A 15832-nucleotide genomic window follows, 5' to 3' on the forward strand; every position below is an offset into this window, starting at 1 on the left:
GCCTCTTTAATTCATGTGTTTTGGTTTTGCCCTAAAATTGAAAAGTTTTGGCTGGAAGTATTCCATACCTTCTCACAACTTTTTAGGGTCCAATTTGACCCAAATCCCCTTACTGCCTTGTTTGGTATTATTGCAGTTTGGGTTGTCAACCATTGACTTTCTCAGCCATCGCATCTTCGCAGAAGTTGCAAAATCCCTCCCATCAAAAGTAGCCACACACTCTACTAAAGAAGAACAGGAGTTTTTAGGCATGGTAAATTTGTAGCACCACTTCATTTCGCAAGCTGCTGAACTTGTGCTCCCCCTGTATAGCACGCTTAAATGAAATACCCCCATCAAGTGCTTGACTGGCCAGTGGACATGACCATGGCATTTAAATGCCAAACCAGTGCTTCCTACCATGACCTATCACTAAGGAGGTAGTGCTGAGCAAACTTGTGGGCCTGAAGATAGGTAAGCCCCTGGGCCTGATCAAATGCTTCCCAGGGTACTGAAAGAAATGTCAGAAGTTATAATAGAGGCTTTGGTGATAATTTACCAAAATTCTGTAGACTCTGGACAGGGCCCAGTGGATTGGAAGGCGGTGAATGTCACGCCACTGATAACATTGTGAGTCTTTTCCTTCTCCTAGATGAGCTGCCAACCACAGCTGACAAGCCCCATCTGCTCAACATATATTACTTTGTTAGTATAATAACTTCAACTTTGACATTTCATCCTTTAGTAAGTTCATTTTTCAAAGCTTGCTGAGTGTAAATACAGTGACATCTGATAATGACCAAAATAATGATGGAAAATATTGTGTATTTAATATTTCAGTACTATTTGGGTAATATTATAAATACATTGTTTGATTAAGCATCCTTTGTTTACTTACACAATTCATTACAGGTTATATGTATGAAGTACGTGATTGGCAAATGTCATTACATCACCACAGTAATGAGAAACTCAGTAAACACACTATTCCCAGGTTCCCACGTTTTCCCCTCAATTAATCTCTGGAGTTACAACACAAAGCAGTGACGATAAATACATTTTAAAATGAACCCAAGACAACTACCTACCTATTGCACTTTTTTTTTCCTTTGCGGGGGAGAGCACAACATTTGAATAAAAAAGAAGTGTAACACTCTTGTTTCTTCAGAAGGAGCTGAGGCAGTCATGTTAAACAAAAAAGGCAGAAAACTGGTGAAATTCACAGGTTCATAGACAATGAGTACTGGGTGATAATATTTTAAAAAAGCAGAAATGGTTTGCCACATCGGAAAGATGGATGCATTCAATTGTACGACAAATAATTAGATTATATATACTGAATGAATTGAGCAATATTTTCAAGCAGATAAAATAGCCAAAGAAAAGCGAGAGCTAGTTTTTCTGAGTGGATTGGGTTTAAAGGCATACAGTCGGCTTAGAAATTGGACTGTTCCATCTAAAGCAGCTGAAATGAGCTTTGCTGATATCATGAAAGTAATGCAGGAACGTTCAGAACAGAAACCATTGTTGATTGTAGAACACTTTAAGTTTCATAAGCAGAATCGAAAGGAAGGGGAGTCCATTTCAGATTATGTGGCTGAATTGAAAAGATTGTCTGAGCATTGTAGTTCAGTCACAAGGAAATCTGCAGATGCTGGAAATTCAAACAACACACTCAAAATGCTGGTGGAACGCAGCAGGCCAGGCAGCATCTATAAGGAGAAGCACTGTCGACGTTTCGGTCCGAGACCCTTCGTCAGGACTAACTGAAAGGAAAGATAGTAAGAGATTTGAAAGTAGTGGGGGGAGGGGGAAATGCGAAATGATAGGAGAAGACCAGAGGGGGTGGGATGAAGCTAAGAGCTGGAAAGGTGATTGGCGAAAGTGATACAGAGCTGGAGAAGGGAAAGGATCATGGGACGGGAGGCCTCGGGAGAAAGAAAGGGGGAGAGGAGGGGAACACCAGAGGGAGATGGAGAACAGGCAGAGTGATGGGCAGAGAGAGAGAAAAAAAACAAACAACTAAATATGTCAGGGATGGGGTAAGAAGGGGAGGAGGGGCATTAACGGAAGTTAGAGAAGTTAATGTTCATGCCATCAGGTTGGAGGCTACCCAGCCGGTGTATAAGGTGTTGTTCCTCCAACCTGAGTTTGGATTCATTTTGACAGTAGAGGAGGCCATGGATAGACATATCAGAATGGGAATGGGACGTAGAATTAAAATGTGTGGCCACTGGGAGATCCTGCTTTCTCTGGCGGACCGAGCATAGGTGTTCAGTGAAACGGTCTCCCAGTCTGCGTCGGGTCTCACCAATATATAAAAGGCCACACCAGGAGCACCGGACGCAGTATACCACACCAGCCGACTCACAGGTGAAGTGTCGCCTCACCTGGAAGGACTGTCTGGGGCCCTGAATGGTGGTGAGGGAGGAAGTGTAAGGGCAGGTGTAGCACTGGTTCTGCTTACAAGGATAAGTGCCAGGAGGGAGATTGGTGGGAAGGGTTGGGGGTGACGAGTGGACAAGGAAGTCGCGTAGGGAGCGATCCCTGCGGAAAGCAGAAGGGGGGGGGGTGAGGGAAAGATGTGCTTGCTAGTGGGATCCCGTTGGAGGTGGTGGAAGTTACGGAGAATTATACGTTGGACCTGGAGGCTGGTGGGGTGGTAGGTGAGGACAAGGGGAACCCTATCCTGAGTGGGGTGGCGGGCGGATGGGGTGATTTCCTGCACATCTGCCCTCACCCTATCCCTCACTTTGGCCAATCTCCTTTCCAGCTCTTAGCTTCATCCTACCCCCTCCGGTCTTCTCCTATCATTTCGCATTTCCCCCTCCCCCCACTACTTTCAAATCTCTTCGTATCTTTCCTTTCAGTTAGTCCTGATGAAGGGTCTCGGCCCGAAACGTCAACAGTGCTTCTCCTTATAGATGCTGCCTGGCCTGCTGTGTTCCACCAGCATTTTGTGTGTGTATTGTAGTTCAGTGATGGGCTTGATGATGCACTGAAAGATCATTTAGTTTGAGGAGTCTTACAAGAAAGCATTCAAAAATGGCTCCTAACTGAATCGTAACTCACATTTAAAAGAGCAGTTGAAATTGCTGTATCAACGGAAACAGCAGCCAGAGACAAAATTGAATTACAGTCAGAAATGAAAGTGAATGTGAACAAAATTGCAACATCTAAACGGAAACAAGCCTTTCCGAACAAAATGGCTACCATTGCGGAAGGGGATCACATACACCAGACCAATGCAGTTTTAAAGGTTAAACTTGCAGAAAACGCATCAAAATAGGACACATACAAATAGCATGTTGGTAGACAAAAATAGACTGCCAAGGGAAGGTAAAAAGCTAAAAAGTCAGGCTGTAGCGGCGTGCTCCACGCAGTGCTGAAATAATGACACGTAGTCGGTGAGTTGCAGTTGCAAAAGAGATTTATTCATGCGCTTTTCCCCTTGCTGGTGAAGCAGACTTGGCGCCCTCTTTGGGACCGGCCTCAATGCCGGCACGCGCCACTTTGTGAGCCGGTTCGAGTGCGCTGGGAAGTGGGTCGCCACAAGGCTGTAGTTTTAAAAAGAGCACTAATCTGCATGTTGTTGAGGAAAAATGTGATAATAATGAGAGAGACACAGGACTGGCTAAGTTCGAGAGATACAATGTGAAAACTAACAGGAGACAAGTAATATGGCTTACACCAGAAGTGAAGGGCAAATTAAGTAGAATGGAATTGGACTCTGGGTCAGCTTTTCCATTCATTCCATGAGATGAGTTCGAATGGCTTTTCAAAGATACTGAACTGAAGTCCACAGATATTCAATTGAGACCACATACTGGAGGAAATATAAGTCCTATAGGAATGACCTTCAACCAACAAGCAACGTTGGTCTTGTATGTGATAAAATCAGGAGGGCTAACATTGCAGGGTCGTGATTGGCTGAGACAACTACAACTTGATTGGAGATCTACCCACCATTTGCATGCCACATCCCCTGCAACACAGTCCACAGAAAGTGAATTAAGAAAGGTACATGACAGTGTTCAAGGATAGCACTGGAAACTTAGACATATCAAGGGTAAAATAGTGTTAAATTAAATTGCAATGCCCAAGTTTTACAAAGCCCACCTGGTTCTGTGATAATGGAGGCTGAAGGAACTCTTTCCAGGACTGAGTGCAGCCTATGGGCAACTTCAGTGGTCTCAGAAGCCGAGAAGGATGGATCTGACAGAATCTGTGGTGAATCCAGAGGAAATTCACAAGGATGATTCTGGGGATGAAGGGGTTAACACATGATGTGCATCTGGCAGCTTTGGGCCTGTACTCACTGGAATTTAGAAGAATGGGGGGGGGGGGGCGGTGGCATCTCATTGAAACCTGCCGAATGTTGAAAGAACTAGATAGGGAAGATGTGGAGAGGATGTTCCCTATTGTGGGGGTATCCAGAACCTTTGGAGATAAGGGGTCCAAAGCTGTTGACAAAACTCCAAGTGTAGCCTGAATAATGTCCTATAAAGGCTCAGCATTATCTCCTTGCTTTTATATTCTATTCCACTTGAAATAAGTGCCAACGTCGCATTTGCCTTCATTATCACAGACTCAAACTGTAAATTAACCTTCTGGGAGTCTTGCTCGAGGACTCCTAAGTCCCTCTGCACCTCTGATGTTTGAACCTTCTCCCCATTTAGATAATAGTCCGCACTATTGTTCCTTTTACCAAAATGCATTATCGTACATTTCCCAACACTGTATTCCATCTGCCAGTTTTTTTGCCTATTCTTCCAATTTGTCTAAGTCCTGCTACAATCGCATTGCTTTCCCAGCACTACCTCCCCCTCCCCCTATCTTCGTATCATGCACAAACTTTGCCACAAAGCCACCAATTACATTACTTAAATCATTGACACACAATGTGAAAAGTAGTGGTCCCGATACTGACCCTTGAGGAACATCAGTAGTCATTGGCAGCCAACCAGAAAAGGCCCACTTTATTCCCACTCACTGCTTCCTGCCTGTCAGTTATTCCTCTATCTGTGCCAATATCTTTCCTGTAACACCAAAGGATTTTATCTTGTTAAGCTGTCTCATGTCTGGCACCTTATCAAACGCCTTCTGAAAATCCAAGTAAATTGCATCCACTTCCTCTCCTTCGCCGACCCTGCTTGTTATTTCCTTGAAACAGACAAACAGATTTGTCAGGCAAGATTTCCCTTCACAGAAACCATGCTGACTTTGACTTATTTTATCATTAGTCTCTTTATTATCCTTATTAATAGACAAACACTTTTCCAACCACTGAGGTTAAGCTTTACCCATGCAATTTCTTAACTCCACCGACAAAGATTCAACATTCTCTGACCCTGTGTCACCTCTTTCTAAAGATGTAATTCCATCTCTTACCAACAGAGCCACACCACTGCCTGTGCCTTCCTGCATGTCTTTTTGATACAAAGAGTATCTTTTGCTGTTAAGCTCCCAACTATGGCCCTCTTTCAGCCACAGCGATGCCCACAACATCATACCAATCAAACTCTAACTGCACCATGAGTTTGTCCACCTCTTTCCAAATACTCCGCACATTTAAATACAGCACCTTCAGTCCTGCATTCCTCGCCCTTTTGAATTTTGCCTCTGTGGTACAAGTTAACTCTTTGCTCTCTTTGCTTTTGGACCCAATCATTGGCTTGTCCTTCCTTACATTCATGTTACACCCATCATCTACTTGTAAACCTGCTGGCTCGTCCTCAGCTCTATCATCCTGGTTCCCATCCCCTTGCTATATTAGTTTAAACCACTCCAAACAGCTCTAGTAAATCTGCCTGCAAGAATATTGGTCCCCTTCATATTCCAGTGCAATTGGCCCCTTTTGTACAGGTCTCACCCACCCCAGAAGAGGTCCCAATTATCCAGAAATCTGAATCTCTGCCCCTTCTGCAATTCTTCAGCCACACATTTATCTGCCACCTCATTTTACTCCTATCCTCATTGACGCATGGCACAGGTAGCAATCCCAAGATTGCTATCTTTGAGGCCTCGCTTCTCAACTGCCTTCCTAAATCCCTGTATTCTTTTTTCAAGACCTCCTCCCTTTCTGCTCCTATGTCATTGGTACCAATATGTACCACAACTTCTGGCTGCTCACCCTTCCTTTTCAGGATATTGTGGACACATCCAGAAACATCTTGGACCTTGGCACTTGGGAGGCAAATTAACCTCCGTGTTTCCTTTTCTGTGTCCACAGAATTGCTTATCTGTCCTCCTAAACATAGAGTCCCCTATCACTGCTGCCATCCTCTTCCTTTCCCTACCCTTCTGAGCCACAGGGCCAGACTCAGTGCCAGAGGCACGGCCGCTATTGCCTCCCCCAACAGTACTCAAAATTATGCACTTATTGTTAAGTGCTGATGTTTTCCCTTCCCTCTCCTGACAGTCTCCCATTCATCCTTCTCCTGCAGACCTGGGGTGACTACCTCCCAGTAGCTCCTGTCTATCATTGCCTCACTTTCCCTAACAAGCCAAAGGTCATCGAACTGCAGCCCCAGTTCCCTAACATGGTCTGTAAGGAGCTGCATCTCGAGGCACCTGGTGCAGATGTGGGCAGCAGGGAAGCTGGAAGTCTCCTGGAAATCCCAGAACTGACACCCAGAGCAGAACACTGGCTCTGTAGACATACTCCCTATTCTCTCAAGAGTTAAATAAGAAATAAGGAATGAACTTACCTAGACATTGCCTGTTATTGCCGAAGCCTTGTTGAACCAAAGCCTTACCACTCTAACGGCCATTCCCACAATGACTGCTCCGCTTGGCGGTACATCTCTTTCATAGAGACTGTGTTTCTAAAAGTTCTTTGTTGGACCTGCATGGGAATGCTCCTGTTGCATCTGCTCAGGACTCCAGTCAACGACCTCCGTCAAAGAACTTGCTGCTTTTTCAAGCTCTTGTCGGACTCCCACGGGAACGCTCCTAACGTGGTGTGCCTGATGCTTACACAAGGGCATGCAACTGATGCTAGTTAGAAACTATTTGGCAACAGTTTCCTGTCCAATTAAAGGGGCATCGTGTCCCAGATAAATGAAGAGTATCCTGGCTATACTAAAGTGAGGAGGTCCTGAAGAATGAGTATAGAGAGCTTGGTAGGAAGTTAAAAAGCAGGACCTCGAGGGTGGTAATCTCAGGATTGCTGCCTGTTGCAATTAGTTTTTGTTCTTTAAGAGTTGGCCCAAATAAGTGGCTGTTCTGATTAAATGGTGGCTCAACTAATTGGAATCCACTGATTCCTTACAAATTTCTTGTGCAAAGTGACACTAATTTGGAGACGAGTGACTTTTTAAACTCAGAACTCTATCCTTGGGATATTCCTCATCTTATGTCCCCATATAGTAGAGAAATTGATTAGAAAGTATTTGCTGTGAACAGGAAACAATCCCATTCTCATTGCTTGTGGGTGATTGAAGAACCAGTAGGATTGTGGTCTTTTTCTCCTACTTTCAGAATGCAGCACGATGACTGAGTGGAGACAGCGTAGGCGTTGAACAAGGCCTGTGTGTTATTCTGACTGCATAGGCACAGTAGTAATGATGTTCAGCTCTGGACAGACCACATAATATACACGACTGGTCCCACAACGTTGTGGATAACTTGTAACTGTGTCCTGGAATTGGCCAGCGAGCCACTTGGTTGTACCAAAGATGGGCAAAGAGTGAGGTCAGTAGAACTGAGCTTTCTAAGAATAGATTATTTCTCTTGGTACACAACCTTTAGGAGCACGAACAGTTGTGAAAGTACTTAGTGTGTTTGGTTGAAAGTTCAAAGCTCATAGTTCAAAGTAAAATGCTATGGAGAGTTGTGGATTTTCTTTGGTCATTGAAGTTAATAGTTGGGAAGCAGGTAGGACTGCAGCTTTAACATAAACACACAAAATTCCACAGATGCTGGAAATCCAGAGCAACACACAAAAAATGCTGAAGGAGTTCAGCAGGTCAGGCAGCATCTATGGAAATGAACAAACAGTTGATGTTTCGGGCCGAGACCTTTCTTCAGGACTGGAAATTAAGGGGGAAAACAACAGAATGAAATGTTTGGCAGGAGGGGTAGCTAGAAGGTGATAGATGAAGCCAGGTGGATGGGAAAATAAAGGGCTAGACGGGAAAGATTCTGATAGGAGAGGAGAATGGATCTGAAAGAAAGGGAAGAATGAGGGGCACCAGGGAGAGGTGATAGACAGATGAGAACAGGTCAGACTGGGGGATTGAAGAACAGGGAAAGGGGAGGGAAGAAGCTTTTACCAGAAGGAGAAATTGACACTCATGTCATCAGATTGGAGGCTACTAGAAGGATTTTTAGGTATTGTTCCTCCATCCTGATAGTGGCCTCATTGTGACTAAAGATATGGACAGATATGTCTGACCAGGAATGAGGACAGGAATTAAAATGGTTGATCACTGGAAAATTCTGCTTTTGGTGGATGGAGCGGAGTTGCTTCACAAAGTAGTGCTGAATTTACAACGGGTCTCACCAATGTAGAGGAGGTCACATTGGGATAGATGACCCCAATAGATTCGCAGGTGAAGTGTTGCCTCACCTAGAAGGAACATTTGGGGCCCCGAATGGTAGAGACGGAGGAGGTGAATGGGCAATTGTGGCACATTGGCCACTTGTAGGGATAAGTGCCAGGAGGAGGATTAGTGGGAAGGGACACATGGACAAGAAATGGGGCTCTCCCTGCAGGAAGTAGAGAGGGGTCAAAGATGTGCTTGATGGTAGGATCCCTTTGGAAATGGCGGAAGTTGTAGAGAATGATGTGTTGGATGTGGAGGATCATTTGGTGCTTGGTTAGGACAAGGGGAACCCAATCCCTGCCAAAGCATTGGGAAGACAAATACTTGGGAAATGGAGGAGATGTGGGAAAGGACAGCATCAACGGAGGAAGAAGGGAAACATCGTTCTTTGAAGAAGGAGGAGGACATCTCTAACGTCCTGGAAAGGAAAGCCTCATTTTAACATCTAATTCTAACATCTCCAGACCTGCCTTCCTGACAGCCAGAAATCCCACACTATTCACAAACTGCCAATTGATAATGTCAGCACACAATATTTTCAATGCCAAGATAATTGTAAACAAGCTAAGGAGCATAAAAGTGAAATAAATTGGTGTAGGATTGAAAAATAGGATTAGCAAAATAGAGGGCTATGCACTAGGGAAATTCTAGGCAGTTTCTAGAGTAGGTTACATGGCTGGCACAACACTGTGGGCTGAAGGGCCTGTAATGTGCTGTAGATTTTCTGTGTTTTCTATGTTCTTTGAAGGACAGAAAAGGAGAATGAAAGTTGCGTGACTAACTTTTTCATATTTCACTCCGTCCTGAATTGCAGTTGGTTGTGATGTATGCAGAGAGTAAATGTCCTCAGTACAGTCTCAGGTGTGATAGACTAGTTAATCTAGTTTATTGATGTTGGTTGAGTGATAAATCTGCTGCTGTTGTTCAAAAAAATAATTGCTGAATGTCTTTTTCTAAGTCGCCTGCAAGTTTAAACAACGGACTGAAGGCTTGGCAGCAGTACATCATGGAGTGAACCTACATACTGAACTCTGGAATGGGACTTGAGCCGGTAACTGTTCCAGGGACAATTGCCTCTAAGTCTGCAAATATTTGAATGGATTCCCAGCAAAGATGTTGTTTCTGAGTCAATTAATTCTTTCCCACAGCAGCCAGATTGTTTGGGAACAGAACTGTGGCCAACTGCCTCACCCTTTAGTTTCTAAGTCAGTCTGGTTTTTGCAATGCTTTCTGTGACTGGAAATCACTTTTTGCCTCTAACTTAACTTCCTCCCACAGCTCTCTCACAGGGTGGATAGTGTCAGCTCCTCAGCTAAACCAACGTCCATTATCCCAGAGCAATGCAGCACGTCAGGGGAACAGTAAACGGTCAACGTTTTGGGCTGAGACCCTTCTTCAGGATTGGAAAGGAAGGAGGAAGTTGCCTCAATAAAAAGGTGGGGGGAGGGGAAAGAAGCTAGCTGGAAGTTGATAGGTGAAGTCAGGTGGGTGGGAGAGGTCAAGGGCAAGAGAATCTTATAGGAGAGGAGAGAGTACAGTAGTAGAAAGGGAAGGAAGCATCTACCTTTGGTGCTACCTTCAAGGAATTATGGATGCTCTCTATCCAGAACTTGCTATCTTCTCATCTCCACCATAAGATATTAGTTGCAGGAACCTGAAGACCACACTCAATGCATTAGAAACAGCTTCTTCCCCCGCTATCAGATTTCTGAACGGTCCATGAACCCAGGAACACCACCTCACTATTTATCTTTTGCACTATTATTTATTGTATCTTATAAAAATGTGTTACGCCTGCACTGTACTGCTGCCACAAAACAACGAATTTCTCAGCCGATGTCAGTGGCAATAAACCTGGTTTCGAGTCTGTAACCTGCAACATTAACTCCGCTTCTCTCCCTTCAGATGCTGCCCCACCTGCTGAGTCTTTCCAGCATTTTTCCTTGCATCCAGATTTCCAACTTCTGCAGTTTGGATTCTCAGAAGCCGCTGATCATAAAATGTAATCCCACCCCCCCCATAAATAAATTTCCACATCCCTTCTACCAATGACATAAAAATATGCCTCCCCATCTTGCTGTGAATTAAAAAATTATAGCTTGTTGTTCTTAATTACAACTTCCCTGAGGAAATTTTCTGAAAGTGCTCAGTCAAATCAGCTTTGTAGTTTAAACATGAATCAGACCAATCCAGTAATTCACCTACATAGAGCAGGGACAGAACTATTTCCATCAGACTCGCAGCCAGAATCATGGAATATCAATCAGCCCTGGCTCAGTATCTTGACTAAAACCCAAAGTGTATATAGACATAAAACTTTGTAAAATGTGACAGGCTCATTAATGTGCAGTTAGAATCCAGATGATGTAAACTGTCTCATATACGGTCTGGTGAATAATTTTGTGGGATAGATCTTGATAATTGATACTACTCACGTCCACCCAGACACAGACAGGGAGCGCAGGTGAATATCAAATTTCAAAACCAGCACAGGCTCCCTCTCTTTTAAGTGGTCTTCCTTAATTGGAAGAAAGTTTTTAAATGAAGTGCTGTGTATATAAAAGTAAAACTCCAGCAGATGTTGAAAATCTGAAATTAAAACAGGAAGTGCTCAAAGTACTTGGTTAAATTTGATCCCAGGTGTCCTTTGGGGGAAGGTGGGAGGTGGGATGGGAATAAAATGTTAAAACCACAAGTAGCACTGAAGCCCCGGACCACCTGATTCAAGAACGCCTATTTCCTTCAACCTTTCGGTTCTTGAACTGACCAGCACAATGCTAATTAATAGTATCACAAATCCATGACTTATTTGCACTAAATCAAACTTCATTTGTTACAGTACATCTCTGGCAACAATGAATATAGAATTGAGACAGGTTTTTTTATAAACAAATAAACAATTTATTAAACTCTGCTCAACAAAGATGAAAAGTAAACAAACGACTAACTTAATCGGAAGTTAACTGCTATATGGCAACTCAAACAGTTCTTAAAGTGGTAAATGTGAACACAGTCTTAAAGTGGTAAATGAGAAAGTCCAAATGATTTATACAGTCAAATAGGAGAGACTTTTCTGAAGTAACAAATTCCTCAACAACATGATGTTACTGCTGATCCTAGCCGAAATATGCCTTGTCCGAAGAATTCACGACAAAGGAAATAAAAACGGCTTAAAGGAACTGAACTTTTCCTTGGCAAATGAACACTGCACAACCCTTTCTACTCTTACAGGAAGGGGTTATCTCAGATGCAGGTCACTACTTCCTTGAACGAAGATCCAATAAGGTCGATCCTGTAGTAAACTGCCGAACTTTACTCGATCCTTTGGGTTCCTGTACTTCGGTAAAGTCTTCACTCTCCAATACTTAGACTTTAAAATTAAATCAAAGATACACCAAGCAACTGGCAGTGATTTGCAAAAACTGCCAGCACAAGGATTCTGTACCTTACAGTAGAAAGTAAAACTCCACTTTAAAACGAAACTGCGTCCTGAGACCAAAGACGCGGCATAACGGAGTAACTGTCGAATTGAACGACAACTCAACACAAAACTCCTGCGTCACAGCAGGCTTCCCCATTTTATACCTGTTGAAACATGTCATCACGTGACCTCACACTGGCAGGAAAATTACACCACCCCACCATCACAAGACCACTACATCATGCTCACCAGGTACTCAGTTACATCATGGTCATAAGACAGTCACAAGATACCCACGGGGTATGTAACACATTTTTCTTTGTTCTTTCTTATAAACAATGTTTATAATGTGTGTTTAATATACACTTTCCATGTGAAAACTGATGCTTTGTGCCTGTGATGGTACTGCAAGTAAGTTTTTCATTGTACTGTGCGGACAGGGTCCTTGTGTATATGACTATAAACTTGGCTTTGACTTTGAGGATCCCTGACTGCCCACAACCTGTCTCTGCTGCTCTAATTCCTGTTGTGTAACGGCAGCTTCACTGACTCTCATTTGGGCTTTGGAAGAAGAAGAAGAAAGCCCTTAACTCTCAGTGGAGTCATCGGGACGCCGTCACGACGACGTTCTTTTTTAGCAGGCTTTCTTGTTTTTACGAGGCCGAGCTGCTAGCCCGACGCTCAACCCAGCACGGGTGGAAAGCGTGCAAGGGGGCCGGCTGGATTCGAACTCGGGAGCCTTCGCTCCGAAGTCCGGCGCTGATGCCACTACGCCACCAGTCGGCCGGGTTTTGGAAAGTGATGATACAAGTATTAGAAAGAGATGCCAACCTTTCTTGCTGGAAGGAGAGAGACACCCAGGTGGGGGTGGTTGAAGGTGAAGTGAGTTACTAAGGACACTGCATGCAGTTTTACTTGTACTTGCTGTCAAACCGGGCCACAGAACAGGAGCTGGGTCCACCTGCTGACTGCCATTCCAGCTCAGCTTGTTGTCTAGAAGCTAGAAATGAAACTACTAAGTGCGACAAGATGGACTCTTAACCACACAATCTACCTCGTTATAGCTTTGTACCTGATAGTCTGCCTCCTCTGTAACTTTATTCCACATTCTGTTACAGTTTTACCTTGTATTACCTTAACGTACTGTTGGAATAGGATGATCTATATGGGTGGCAGGCCAAACGAAGTTTTACACTCCCCAAGTGGCAATTATAAACCAGTAACAATAAACCAGGAGAAGCAACGAAACTTCTCACCACCAGAATACCCCCTCCAAAATGTTGATCCCACCCCTTCCATCTGAACATCTGCAAACTTCTCCCCCAGGCTCCTAATGCCCCTCCCCTCACCTTATTAACGTTTCTCCACACCCATTAATCCCCACACCTCCCCTTTCCCTCAGCATCGTGTTGGAAATGTAAATCTGGATCACGTGTTCAAGGTTCCAGAGGAGGTCTTGAATCAACAAGCATCTGATCCCTCCTTGTCTCTGTCACTCAGGCCAAAGCTCAACAAAGATTGGGACACCACCACCCTCGAGGGTTTGTGTTCCCTCAGGTCAACCTGACACCTCACACATTTCCATGTATACTTTATCAGTCTAAGCTGGGAGAACGTTCCCAGAGTGTGAATTAACTGACTGAATCTTCCATTCCTTGTTTTCCAGAACGGAGAGACATGAAGTCTTATAGCCATCATGAAGTGTTGGGTATATGGACCATATTCATCCTTTGGCTTCTAGGTGACCAAACAAATCTACATCAACATCTGGAAGGTGAGGATCTTTGCCTCTCCTCACTCATGTATTGGCCTTGACGTGGATAGCTTTCAAACATTCTAATGTAATACCTCAGGGAAGGTGCACTGTCTAAAGCAGCCATTCTCAACGGGGCCATATGGCCCCCTTGGGGCCCCTGGCACATTTGAAGGGGGCTACCGACTGAAAACTGTGAGAAGGGGAGCCCCAAGTGTTTATGGGGGCCCTGGTAACTGAACAGACCCAGGTTGAGGCAGAAATTCAAGAGAGTTTGATTGATCTTCAGAGTGATATAACTGGGCGTCATCAGTTCAGTCCGTTTCAAAAAGAGTTTTGGATCAAGAGTGATCTGCCGAATAAATTTACAACTCTGTGGGAAAAAGCCCAAAGATTTTTTATTGCCTTTCCCGCAACATATTTGGTTGAGAGCGGATTCTACAAGGTAGTTTCCTTGACAAAATCCAGGAACAGAATTGATATCGCAAGAAGAGGTTACCTCCGACTGTCATTGTCTAATTTGGAGCCCGATATCGTGAAACTTGCAGAAAAGCACCAAGCTCAAGGATCGCATTAGGCCTGATAGATGTTTAATTTCATACAGTCTTTCTTTAAGTTTTGTCCAGTATGCCAGAATGTTCAGGTTTTCTTGGTGTTCAATAATTAATGATTTTCTGTCTATCTGTTCGTGTTGTATCCCTGTTTGAAAGGGGGGCCCTGGAACCTGAGAAGAGCTCCTAAGGGGGCCGTGACCAAAAAACGGTTGAGAATCACTGGTATAAAGTACATTACCTGAAAGTTACTAACATTACCATCAGTCGAGTCTTCTATCTCATTACTGTTTCTGGGACTCTTCCGTCTATTATATTTCCACTGTTACAACAATGAACTGAATTGATTTTGTTTCTTACATCCTTCATATACATGAGGAATAAAAATCTTTACGTTATGTCTCTGTCTGAATGTGGAATGTGCAAATATAGTAATAAGTCATATGTACAGTGAGATACACTAAAGAACAGTCAATATAGCATAGAAATATGCTTCGAGGGGAAGAGCGAAGTGATGATGGTGCTAAATAGTGACTCCTTTGTTTGCATCTTTGGAAGCAGCTCTATTTCCATCATTAATATCTCTGTTTTTCCCTTTCAGGGTTCTTCTGAAGTTCTTGGCCTGGAGTTACACGCTGACTTCAGTTCTTTGTGGTATTGGGACCCGCTCTCGGGGTTTCACAACTGGCCATTGTTCAGCACAGCGAGGCCTCGGCCTGAGAGTTCGGCTCGACTTTGAAGGCCTAGGATGTCAGGGCTCTGGAGTTGGGTGGATCGAAAGTCGGTGTCCCAGACAGGTGTGTCATGGGAACTGGAACATCTTTGGCTGTGTGTCCGGAGACCTGAGATCTTTGGGCATAGAGATTCAAAAACGCGATGCAACAGACTTTTAACATTGTAAACCAGTGAATTGTTTGTTATGTCTCCCCTCTCGCTGTGAAGCGGAGACATCTCTTTCTCCCTTATTAGAGTGAGAGAGAGCCTGTGGTATGTCAAATACCGGGTGAACAATGTAGTCTTTGGAGTAACTGCAAGTCTGTGTCTTTGCTGTTGCTTTGCTCACGCTTGAGTGCCCAGTGGTGGGTGCCGATGACTTTTTTTGCTGGTGGGGGAGGGGGGGATTGTTGCTTGCTGCCTCTTATGCACGGGAGGCAGGGGAGCTGGGGGGTACTTCGGGGTTCTAACATTTAACTGTCGTTCATTCTTTGGGGCACTCCTCTGTTTTTGTGGATGGTTGCGAAGAAAAAACATTTCAGGATGTATGTTGTATACGTTTCTCTGACATTAAATTATACCTTTGAAACCTCTGAAATACAATTGTGTCAGTGTAAATTAATCAGTCGGATAACCTGGTGGATGAAGCTGTCCCCGGAGCCTGTTTAATGCAGCAGTACCATTTCCCGGATGGTGGAATGGCCACTTTCAGGGGTTTCTCAGGGGCTTTGAAATTCTTTAAGACACCGTAAGGTCATACAAGGAGCTACGTAAATGCAAAATTGTTCTTTCACTGTAAAGAAGATTTGCTCTACATTGCTTCGAGGTTTGTGTTCATACATTTAAATGTTGCTGCATAGGAAGA

At 44.0% G+C, this 15832-nt stretch overlaps 1 long non-coding RNA gene across 1 annotated transcript in view; it reads left to right on the plus strand.

Moving 5' to 3' along the window:
• LOC140714121 (uncharacterized) overlaps window positions 1–15358 on the plus strand; it is a 79541-nt gene extending 64183 nt beyond the window's left edge. The window contains exons 4-5 of the long non-coding RNA XR_012095833.1: window positions 13616–13723; window positions 14855–15358. This is a non-coding gene — a long non-coding RNA (uncharacterized lncRNA). The remainder of the gene's footprint in view (window positions 1–13615; window positions 13724–14854) is intronic.
• The last annotated feature ends 474 nt before the right edge of the window (window positions 15359–15832 follow it).

Source organism: Hemitrygon akajei, chromosome 21, assembly GCF_048418815.1.
Source record: "Hemitrygon akajei chromosome 21, sHemAka1.3, whole genome shotgun sequence".
NCBI lineage: Eukaryota > Metazoa > Chordata > Chondrichthyes > Myliobatiformes > Dasyatidae > Hemitrygon > Hemitrygon akajei.